Consider the following 11,161-nt stretch of genomic DNA (forward strand, 5'->3'; position numbering starts at 1 on the left):
TATGGACGGCCCCTTAGCTGTGAGCGAGAATCGGCTTCGGAGCCTGCAGGTTGCCGACCGCTGAGCTAGCGGCTCGCGATCGGAAAGTCGCGAGGTTCAAATCTTGGTTGGAAGCATTGACTCAGCCCATCATCACTCTGGGGGGGGGGTCGATAAAACGGGTACCACTTTGTGGGGAAGTCAACGATTGTTGTTCTATGGATAGACTCACCACCCGCCGCAGGAATGTGGAATTTTCACGATTGGCTCAGGGCTGTAAGCAGATGAGCACAGACACTGTACCTCGCTGCTCCTTGAATCACTTTGACACACGTGGCCTGTGCCTATCCGGTACACACAATTACGGAAACCAAAACAATTGCAGAAATTCACCAACAAGCATCTTGAAAGCGGTGTACATAGTAACTTTATTAATATTTTTTTGTTTTCATTATTCAGGTTAAATGTGCGATTATAGTAAGATTGCTTATGCCTTCCATATCAAAAGAAGATGCTTACAGTATATTGCCCGCATACGTGTTTAGAATTTTTTTTTATGTATACAAGGTGGCTTTGCAGAGCAGCATGGCATAAATATATTTATATACAAACAACACATATATATAAAATATAACATGACTGCATCACACACCCAAGTGCTCGTGTCTTCATTGCGTTTGCTGTGCGCGTGCATGCGAGCGCGTATCACCTGCACGCTCGTGCGTGTATGCGTGTGTCGTGTGTGTGTGTGTGCCTCAAAACATCAGCACTGGGGATACAAAGGCGGCCGGGCTTGGTTGCTACTGGCCACGCCGACCCCCCGCGCGCGCCGCCCCGGCCTTCATAGCCGCTCGCGAACAGTCTGTTGCAGGCTACACTGGCAGGGGACCTTTGCCCGACTTGCACGTTACCCTTCATGCGCGCCGACACATCCCAAACACGCCGTCCACACAGAAGCGCAGAGACCCAGCAACGTTCCACCGGTTGTTGACGTGGCGCACGCGCGGGACGGACACCCTGCCGGCTTAGTCCACAGCCCCGGGATGGCGATCAGTCGCGCAGAACCCGGAGTGCAGCTCCTCCCGTGATTCCTCGAACCTAAATCGTTGCCCCGCGACCGCTTTGTCCACATCTCGCCGAGTAGATGCGCCGACGCAGGAAATGACGCCACGTTGTTTTAGGCTCGCGACCAAACACGTTTGCACGCGACGGGACACGTCGCTTCGAAATCGCTGAGCAGATCGCCAACTGTGCAAGTTGGGAGTCCGGCCTCTGCTGAGAGTAACCGGTTGCAGAGGCACCAGCGCGTTAAGTGAAGGGTTGCGGGCAAGCGAGTTGCGCGCAACCCATTGCTCAGACGTGGGCCCTGCTTCACGTGCCCGCAATAGGACGGCGACGTGAAGCAGGGCACGGCATCAGCTGCCCGCTGCGCTTTCTTTAAACAATGCACGACGCTGCGTCGATCCAATGGGTGCATTTGTGGCGCACTGCGCAAGGGACCCGCCAACCTGAGTTCAATTCCCCGTCCGCGGCTAAAATCGGAAGGAGGGTAAGCTCCCGGCACGTGGAACAGAACGTCGGACATCGCGCCGGACATCACGGGGCGCAACCCGAAAACGCATCGGAGAGTTGAGCTGCTAACAAAAAAAAACTAAAAAAGAGAACAGCACAACCGCGGCAACCTTCGTAGAAGTGGTGACACCTGGAGCCTGGAGCTATGAGCAAAAGGGTTGTCAGCTGCACTAAAGTGAACCTCAACATTAAGCGTGGACGCGACGGCGTAGTGTGGATGGCATTTGCTCTTGCTCAAAAGCACACAACGGGGATCCATGAACATGAATTTCTGGCTGTCGCCTGATAAGGCTGGGTTGCAATTACCGGCGAAACGTCGTACTCGAATTGTAAACGTTGTAGGTTTACTCTCCAACGCACCGGTGTTGCTGAAGTAGTAACGAATGGGCACGTGTTTTGTTTACGCGACAAACCTTATTAATTGGCTGTGTCGGGTGGTGGCGGGTTTAACGACACATTTATATTTACGCGACCCAATCCCAAATAAAAACCCCTACTGTGGACAATTTCCCCATCCTGGCCACTCTCTTCGTAGGCCGACGCCTGCGCCCCTACGGTCCGCGAACCCACTGGTGTGGCTCCACACTTCACTCAATAGCCACGGAAGCGCCGTGCAGCTCGACACATCGCGCTGTGCAGTACGCTACACGTGACGGAGAGCATCACAATCGCGATCATTCAGTGTAAGGCATTTTCGAAGTGGTATGTAAGCGCGTATTAGGGTCGACGCTCGTACACTTTGCGCACACACGTTCAAATATTGCCGGGGGGGGGGGTTGGGGGTGTACAATTGCCTCTAATGCGTGATCGCGCAAAAACCCGGCGAGCCCAATGATCCACTCATACTCCCGGCAAATCCACCGCGCACGTCCCCCCCAAATTCAGCCGGTCACGGGAAGATCACCTCTGTCAAACAGCTCGCACAGCACTGCGATGAGCACGGTTGGCTACGTACGGTGCGAACTGCGTCCCGCGGTTCTGTGTTTCTTACAGGACGTCTGTAAAAAATAAAAACAAAAAAGCTTCCTATAATTTTACACGTGGGAGGCTAAATTTTGATTTAAAGCTTTCGTGACTGCAGTAATTCATATTCTTAGCTCTTTCGGTAAAGTCACGTTGAAGGGAAACAATAAAATAATAAAATATATGTAAAACAATAAAAAATTCTCACGACGTTTCGACCATAACACAAACGGTCATTTCTTGCCGTTGGTTTTTCACACCTGATGACGACCGTTTGTGTTATGGTCGAAACGTCGTGAGAATTTTTATTGTTTTATATATGTTTTATTATTTTATTGGTTCCCTTCAACGTGACTTTACCGAAATAGGTAAGAATATGTGGGAGGCTTTCGCGACCGATATCATCCATCATAGAGGTTTTTGGGTTAGATCGCGTAAATATATAAATGTGTCGTTAAAACCCGCCACCACCAGATTTGTGGCTGTCCACAAATCTGGCAGTCGCCTGATGAAGCTAGTTGTAATTACTGGCGAAACGTCGTACTCAGATTGTCAATGTTGTGGCTTGGCTCTCCAACACACCGGTGTTGCTGTACTAGTGACGAATTGGCCACGTTCTGTTTACGTGACAACCCTTACCAGTTGGCTGTGTCGGGTGGTGGCGGGTTTTAACGACACATTTATACATTTACGCGATCTAACCCCAAAAACCTCTATTATGTTCGTATAATTTATCGGATTCCTCCAGGAAGGTTACGATGTGCCGGTCTGGACAAGACAGTTGCAAACTAGACGTCTCGAAATGCGCACACGCCTTTGCCTCCAAGTCACCAACAAAATGTTTCTGCAATCGCTGATCATTCGCTCGATGCTCGAGAGAAATGGTTAGCGAGTCGCACAACATTCCTCGAAGTGAAACTTGCCCTTTAAATTGCGCCACTGATGCACATCGCGCAAACCGAGGGGGACATCACTTGAGATGTTGCTGTTGTTGTATGCAATCGGCCGCAAGGGTCTGGCTTTAGAGTTTCAAAGTGCGAATGACAACCGAGCGAAATCGAGCAAGCCGAGATGCAGAGCCACCTGGCGTTAACCGCAAGATGATAGTTTCCATTTGCTATACGTCACGTGTCTCTATTTAACAAAAAAAGTTCTCTGCGCTCGTCAACTCGTAGCCGTGCGGCCGCAAGTGATCCACAAAACCTCGCGGATCCCGCCAAGGAGCATAAAACCATCACGCGAACTGCGGACATCCTCGCAGCAGCAGCAGCAGCAGCAGCCGCGGCTTTTGGCAGCTGCCATCGAACACAAACGGCGGTCACCGCGTCGCGCGGCGCTTTCAGGCGCGCTTCTGCGGCCGTCTGGAACGCTCTTTCCTTCCGACATTGGGAAGCCACTGGAGCGACGCACTTTTAAATCATATTGGTTTGAAAACTCATTTCTTTAGAACTGTTGTTTTTCTGTGTTTAGATTTCTGTCCTTCTCCCAGCACTTCTGATTTGCGTGGTTGGCTACGTACGGTGCGAAAGAAGTTCAACGTATATACGTCAATAAGTCGCCGCCTGGAAAACGCTATAGTGGTTCTGTACTTTAAATGCTACATCAATACACGTAAAAAATGGATCAACCAGAGAGCTATTTTAATTGGTTTGTATTTGTTGCGCTAAGAGGTATGGTAGTAATACCGAATGCGGACGAATGATTGCACATTTGTGGAGCGTAATGCTTTTAGCTGGCTCGATAAATGCAAGTGTTCACTATAGAAGGTACATGCATACTAGAACAAACACATATTTAAAACTATTCAATTGTTATCGTGATTTTTTTCTTCAATTGACAATATTTTTCGAAATAAGTCATTTTAAAAATGTGTTGTTAAACGCCTTAAAATATTTCAACTTGCGTAGGCGACATTCACCTTGGAAGATTCACCAATATTACTTACTGTTATGCTTCCTCGTATTGTGTATATATGCATGGGAAAAGGTTAGACATACATCCTCAGAAACATAACTATTTGTTATCACACGTATTACCTAACGTTGAATATATAATAAATATAGTTTAAATATTTCAAGGCACTCAAGAACAGTTATTATTACGACTTTAAAACTACCGAGTGAATTTTAACTGAATAGATTTTGCCGCACGAACACAAAACGATCATGACTACATTCCCTCAACTTTTACCAACTTGGTAAGACTATTCATCTAACTAAAGTAATGCCAGATTTTTTTTTAGGGAACAATGTGATTAATAACAATGTTTGAAGTGCTTAGATCCACGAATGCAAGTTCTACCTAGCTTAGGCAAATAGCTAAAAAGGTATGGGCACAGCCCTGCAATTACTTGCTCAGGCTAATGCTGGTGGCAGGGCCTCCACTATTGAAGGAGCGATGAAATACGGTTGTGTGCACGTGCTGGGTGGATCGTTAACATGGCAGGATTGTGAGTGATGGCGGTGACCAATTGGAGAGGCCTTCATCCAACGGTGGACTGACCATGGCTGATGATGATTTACGACTGCATTTGTGTGTCAGTGGGGATTCTTTAAGAGACTTTAAAAGTCGGACATTGAACACGGGAAACTCACAAAGTGGGACGGTTACAGGAAGGTTACACTATTCATAAAGGTGATGATGGAATACAGTAATAAAGGAGGCCTGAGTTGTGTAGGCCATAGTGTGTGTATAAACGCTAGGTGACACCCACGGCAGTGCATTAAAATCTACAGCGCGTCCATTGTACGCAACCAATATTACACTATACACCCCGAGCATCAGTGCGTGTACATAGAATGCATATCACAGTGTCTATCGTGACTTCAGTTTACATGCAATAATTAATGTTAAATAATATTTAAACGGACGCTGGCCATCCTTGAACCTATAGTGTTTATTGAGGATGTATTATTGTGCACTTTAGAATGTACAAGTTTTGGAATGATTTGAAATATAAAAATGCATATATTGAAGAACGATGAGGTTAACTTGGAATAATAAGAATGGGTTCCGACTGTGACTGTCAGAGAGGAAAGGAAGACCTCAATATATCAGCCTGAGATCTTCTAAGGGGCACTACCGAGGTTTAGGAAAAAAGTCATACTCAGCCTATATCTGGGATACACCTTACTCACACATTATATTCTCAGGTATGGAGGTCATTTCACCCGGATGTAAAGCTCTTCAAGCGAAAGCAGGTCATGAACGCCATCAATTCAGTCACGCACGTCGCACACATGAGCTGAACAGCCGGAGGATTGCGTTTTCTGTCAAGGAGAGGTGAACACAATCAACAGTCCCTTTTACAGGCTTGACAAAAACACATTCTTTCTAATCGTTACTACCGGGACATTCCCATCACAACCCGCGTGGCTTTCAACAGCATGTTTCCGTATAAACCACCATTGCATAGCGCAGCAATTTTTTTTTATCTTAACTTAAAGCTTTCGTGACTGCAGGAATTCATATTCTTTGGGTCTTTGGGTAAAGTCACGCAGATAGGTTCAACCTATAGGTTCAACCTATTTACGTGACTTCAACCTTAAACCTATCTACCTTCAACCTATCTACGTGACTTTACCAAAATACCCAAAGAATATTTTTTCAAAGTTTAGTTTTCTTATCCTGTTCTGTTGCTGGATTTCCAATCATCCATTCGTGGAGTAAAACGTAGCTCACATGCGCATCCACCTTGATGCTCGTTCCAGCGAAAGGGGAAAAAATGAATGTTTGAGCATTTCACGTCATGTAATGCAACATCAATGCACGCCAACATTATTATTTGCCGTTAACATCTTGTTTAAGCAATCTTCCTCCAGTTTTAAATTCATCAGCGTGGCCGGAGTGGAGCAGTTGCGGTTTCAATCCTCGAGAAAATTAGTTAAATTCCCGCGTTCACCGTCAAATCAGCTCCACGACCATCATCATCGTCATCCATCTGTCAGTAAAATGAGCACCGCTCGAAGGGTGTGCGTGACGAGGTGTTGCAAGCCAACAAACGGTCGTTGTGTTGATTTGTAAAGCTGTCCTTGCCATAGCAACGTGGATTTTCCACCAAAGGCTCAAAACTTCAAGTGTAAGTGTCCGGGAACTCCGCGAGAGTGGACGCGGACGGCATTTGCCTCTTCGTCGTCGTTGCCGTCAAACACCGCTTGTCGCGCTGCTTCGAGGAGTCGACAGTTCGCGTTTGTCAAACGAGCACATTACTGGTCCTCGCCATAGGAACGTGGAATTTCACGAGAATCCGGTACCGAAGCTGAGCACCGCTCAGAGCTGGCTGTTGTGGCTCCGTGAAAAAAAAAAGAAAAGACTTTGGCTCTCGTTTCTTGTGTGTAACCATGTCTTTGCTATTCCATGACGATGCAAATCCTAATTGTGATTTGAAAAATTAGAATGACTAAAGCCAATTAAATTATAAAAAGTGTATAAGCTTGATGTGTTTATATCGATTGCTTCAGGACGCCTGTGAAAACTAGACCCTTCAAATGACTTTCACAGGTTATATAATCTCTAATGAATACGCGCGATTGTAATTGTTGTTGTTGGACACAAAAATAAAGAGGCTCGACTTAAATGTCGCCATCAATTCCTGCCGTGGAAGATGCGCCGTTCATTCCTTACGTAGCACACTTGATTTACTTTCTTCATAACCAGGCCTTCACCATGCTGGAACTGACCTGCGTCCAGTAACTCGCAACGATCCGTTCGGCTTGAGGAGGAGACTCTCACCAGGCAATGGTTTGACTTACGGGCTGTCCATACACATGAATAACAATGGGGCAAGGCTGAAACACTAACACAGAGCAACGCTAATCTATATATATGTTTTTTTTTGCAAGCTTAGTACTGGCCCAAAAAAAACGAACCTCTTTACATCTTGTAAGGCGGCTCAAGAAAATCACCATGCGCGAGTAGATAACAGAACGAATGAACGGCCTTACGTATCCACGGCGTGGCCCGGAATGGCATTGTAACCACCGCTGTTGTTGCTGTTGCTCGCAGAAGCTGCTGTCCGTGGTGCTGAAGTCGCGTTAGAGTTTGTCGTGTTCAGCACGGGCTTCCAGATGAGTGTGTAGTATATGGCGAGGAACACAGCGGCCAGCGACACCGACAGCACGTATCCGAACACCGTGAGCAGGCGGATCCACTTCTCCTTGCCGTGATTCGCCATCCTCTGCCGAGGCCGCTCCTTACTCTTCTTCCTCGGCTTGGAAACGCGATTCGGAGCCGCTTGGTGCCCGTGGCTCGAATGGGTTAGCATCACCGCGGGAGATGGCGTTGGTGGCGATGGTGGTGCTGACGATGATGACGGAGGAAAGATGTTCATGGGCCGTCGACAGGGAGAGGTTATGGCTAAACTTCCATCGACTGTCGGGAGAGAGAAACACGCAGGCACAGTCACGTTTGCTGAAATAAAAAAAAAACACGATCGACCCTGAGATTCGGAAAGGCCTCCGCTATTGAGAACTCCAGAGAGCCACTCCAGTGGGCATTTGGCCTTATAATCCACGCTGCCCAGACGTCTTGGATGAGGTGGCGGCGGACGGGGGACGCACCCACACTTTACCCAACCACGACCTGCCGATCGACGGTGTAAACTATAACAATGACTGAGACGAACGGAGTAATAGGACACGCCGGACGCGGGTGCACGGCACCGGGTGAACACGCAAACTCTTGACAGGATCGCACACAGATGTGGTAATACGTACATGGCATGAACATGCGAGGCACACACATTGCATACCGCGCAGCATAAGGTTACACACAACAGTCCGAGGGATTAACACACGTCGGCAGTGGACACATAAACACAGCGTGTCCCCCGTATGGCCTTAATATGCTGTAGGGGCAAGTGCTGTTAGCGAGCACCTATGAAAGCCGGCACGGCGCATGAGAGGGTGGGTGGCCAACACCACGCCCGGCCGCCTTTGTCTCCCCAGTGGCGATGTTAACACATCGCACCGGGTACTCATTTGAGGCTTAGTCGACCTAGGGGAGGCCCAGGACCGATGTTGATCGTGAGCGGGGATCGAACCCGGGTCGCCAGGTTCGTAGCGCAGCGCGCTAACCACTAGACTACCGCTCCCCACTACTGTACGTGTGTGTGTATAAAACACACACACACGTACAGTAGTGGGGAGCGGTGTGTGTATAAAACACACACACACGTACAGTATAACCAGCACACAACGCATCGTGTGTATCACACCATGTTGTACGTATGAGAAACGAAGTCTAAAATACTGGCAGTATATACATGACAGTATATATACGCGGCGGCAATGTATACAAACAATGCTGCAAATTACAAATAATACACAAACACACACATGAACCTAGATTAACCAGACACCAAACGTGAAATATTACAAAAAGTATCTTACTTTATAATGCTTTGCTTTGGAATTAGATCCTTCTGTTGCATCACAAGGTCGAGCGAGCAAATATTCACGGCTCATCAGAACCACATGTGCAGCAATGCCAGGCGACGCACGATTTCAGATCTCACACAAAATGGTAACAACATTATGGTCCGCGCTAATAAAATTGGCACGGCCATAGCTCCAGCAACCAGCACGTAAGCTTTCTACAGTGGCTAGACTTGACGGTGGTGATTATTATAATAATAAATGCATACACAACGGCTCGTCTGTCCTTGAGATCAAAGAACAGCACACAGGCATCACACTCAACACACACGCGCAACAAGGCAAGTGAAATTAGTCTCCGAGCAAACATAATAATCGCGACTGATAATTATCTCGGATGAGGCCAAACCTTTAAGCGCTGTGTCCTTTCCGCGATGGCTGAGTCCTGTTTTGAGAAAGCCCCGATGCTAAATCGATACGGATGTGTTGTACAGTATTGTGCATGTAGGCAAAGACAAAGGCAAAGGTTCCCCGTTTAGCCTCGACACACCGTTGGGGCAAGTGCTGTAAGCGAGCGCCAATGCAGGACGGCACGGCACACGAAGGGGCGGGTGTGCCAGCACCACGCCCGGTCGCCTTTGGTCTCCCCAGTGGCGATGTTTACACATTGCATTATGCACTGTACTAATTTGAGCCTGAGTCGACCTAGGGGAGGTCCGGGTCAGATGATCGTCACTGGTGTTGGTGGCCGCGAGCGAGAATCGAATTTAGGTCGCCGTTTTCGACGTACTGCGCGATAACCACTACACTACCGCCCCTCTAAGACAAAGACAAAGATCCCCCGTATAGCCTTCGCAGACTGTACGGGCAAGTGCTGTTAGCGAGCACCTATAAAGGCTGGCACGGCACACGAGGGGGTGGGTGGTCAACACCACGCCCGGCCGCCTTTGTCTCCCTAGTAGGCGATGTTTACACATCGCACCAGGTACTCATTTGAGGCTGAGTCGACCTAGGGGAGGCCCAGGACCGGTTCAGATAATCGTCACTGGTGTTGGTCGTGAGCGAGAATTGAACCCGGGTCGCCAGGTTCGTAGCGTAGCACACTAACCGCTACACTACCGCTCCCCACCCGCCCCTTTAAAGACACACACATACACATGCTGATACAACCATTATGAATACTACAGTATAGCTCCGACAACACGCATATCGTTGGGCACTTAAGCCTGTCACGGAAGTGTCACAGTGCCCAGATAACTCGACTGACAACCTGAAATGTTGCGAGTTTAATTCCCGGTATGTGAGCATCAACTAATCATCATCATAGGTACAAAATACGTGCCACGTTGTGGTTTTGTCCCGTGGATAAACTGGACTGTCATGTCAATGTGGAATTTTCGACACTGGTCAACGGTTGCCAATGCTATATTGAGCAGACAGACACGTTGAGTTCATTAAATGTATCAGCAGTGATAAACTCGCTGCTGGATGAAGACCTCCCCAAACCAGCGCCATCTGGTGAAGCAATGTCACGTATCATTTCCTCCAAGTGGTCACAGATATGAAGAAGGAACGTTTCTCGAAACGTCGCCTATTACATATCGGTTCCTCTGTAGGGCAGGCCGCTCATTAAATAATGTGGAGCTTACCAGCTCACTGGGTCCTTCCTGGAGATAGAATGTTGGCATCACAGGACCGTTAAAGGATGGCGATGGCCGTGTTGAGTCAGTGGATTGACCTTGGTCAATGGAGACGACTACGATGATGATTATAATGGTGGAAGCAAAAAAAATATTCAGTGCTGTACATACAAATGCTTAAATCGAAATTGTTTCACTTCAACAACGATATTTTTTTTCTTCTGAGATTATTGCGTGACAACCACTTGCACGTCAACGGTGCTGATTTGAGCAATTCTATATAATGACCACTAGATGTAGCCCACAGTCTACACGGTGCACAAGCCAGGAGGCATCATGCCTACTTGGCTGCCAACTTAGACTAAGGCTGTCCCTGGACTGCCCTCGTCACTGCTCATTCGACCAAGAGGAGCCTTTCGCGTTTGCTGTCGGTGTTAAAATCTGAAACGAAACGCCGCGCCTGGACCGTTCAGATCCTCAGTTCCGAATCCTGGCAGTCCCCTCTTATCGAAGCAACGCGAACTAAAACTACGCGTGACACGAGTGCAGGAGTCGGCAAACCTGCGGCTCGGGAGCCACATGCGGCTCTTTAATGATCTGCTTCGTGACGTCTCGTATTCACCACGGGCGCAT

At 48.0% G+C, this 11,161-nt stretch overlaps 1 long non-coding RNA gene across 1 annotated transcript; it reads right to left on the reverse strand.

Annotated features, from left to right (window-relative positions):
- Nucleotides 1-387: 387 nt before the first annotated feature.
- On the reverse strand, nt 388-10,550 carry LOC116953872 (uncharacterized). The gene is made up of 2 exons (XR_004404625.2): nt 9,298-10,550; nt 388-7,884 (listed from the first exon to the last, which is right to left on the reverse strand). It is a non-coding gene; the product is annotated as an uncharacterized LOC116953872 (long non-coding RNA).
- Nucleotides 10,551-11,161: the final 611 nt, after the last annotated feature.

Source organism: Petromyzon marinus, chromosome 53 (assembly GCF_048934315.1).
Source record: "Petromyzon marinus isolate PM22_M1 ecotype Great Lakes invasive population chromosome 53, UKy_Petmar_22M1.pri1.0, whole genome shotgun sequence".
Classification (NCBI taxonomy): domain Eukaryota; kingdom Metazoa; phylum Chordata; class Hyperoartia; order Petromyzontiformes; family Petromyzontidae; genus Petromyzon; species Petromyzon marinus.